Raw genomic sequence first — 1,021 nt, 5'->3', positions numbered from 1 at the left:
GGTGTGAAGTCTCATACTTCTTCTCGAGTCCAGATAGCGGAAAGAATATTCAGTCACAACACCAAATATCAAAGTGCACTATTACCTTTATTATTTTTGCAGATATATCTGGAGATCATACAGCAAGCAGCAGGGCAGATGATCTAAAGTCACATCACCAAAACTGTGTGTTATATAGTATTCTTCCCTCCTTCTAGCACATTCCTGCACCATACAGCTGGAAATTATCAGTACTCTCCCAAAGATATTCTTGTAGGATGCAGCTGGTAATTATCAATACTTTCCCAAAGATATTTCCCCAAACACAACTCCCTAATTCCAAAGTAGTACATTCTGTAATTAAATGAACACACATATTGCTAATAATTGAGTGAACACACACACCTATTTCTACTAAAATTGAAGGTTATATTCCTTATTAGTACATTTATAAAAACAGTGCTCATGCTTTAATCTGAGTGAAAGTTGTATTCCTTATAAGTGCATAGAAAATGATGCTGGTGATTCAGTTACAGTGTCTATTCCTTATATGGGCATAACAAACGGTGCTGGTGCTTGAGTTGCAATGTCTCACACAACTTAATATCCAACACTACTTACGGTGTGCCTTAACAGTATTAAAAAATATGTGATTAAGTTTACATTTTAGAAGATAATGATACTGTATATATAAATAAATGTAGTACCTTATAATTAGTATAACATAGTGTTAGCAGTACAGTGAGGAACAGAAGTATTTGAACACCTGAGAAAATCAGTGTTGATATTTGGTACAGAAACCTTTGTTTGCAATTACAGAGGTCAAACGTTTCCTGTAGTTCTTGACCAGGTTTGCACACACTGCAACAGGGATTTTGGCCCACTCCTCCACACAGATCTCCTCTAGATCTGTCAGGTTTCGGGGCTGTCGCTGAGCAACGCAGAGTTTAAGCTCCCTCCAAAGATGTTCTATTGGATTGAGGTCTGGAGACTGGCTAGGCCACTCCAGAACCTTGATATGCTTCTTACGGAGCCACTCCTT

This window comes from Monopterus albus, unplaced genomic scaffold (assembly GCF_001952655.1).
Source record: "Monopterus albus unplaced genomic scaffold, M_albus_1.0 scaffold336.1, whole genome shotgun sequence".
Lineage (NCBI taxonomy): Eukaryota > Metazoa > Chordata > Actinopteri > Synbranchiformes > Synbranchidae > Monopterus > Monopterus albus.
This window is presented reverse-complemented; position numbering follows the sequence as displayed.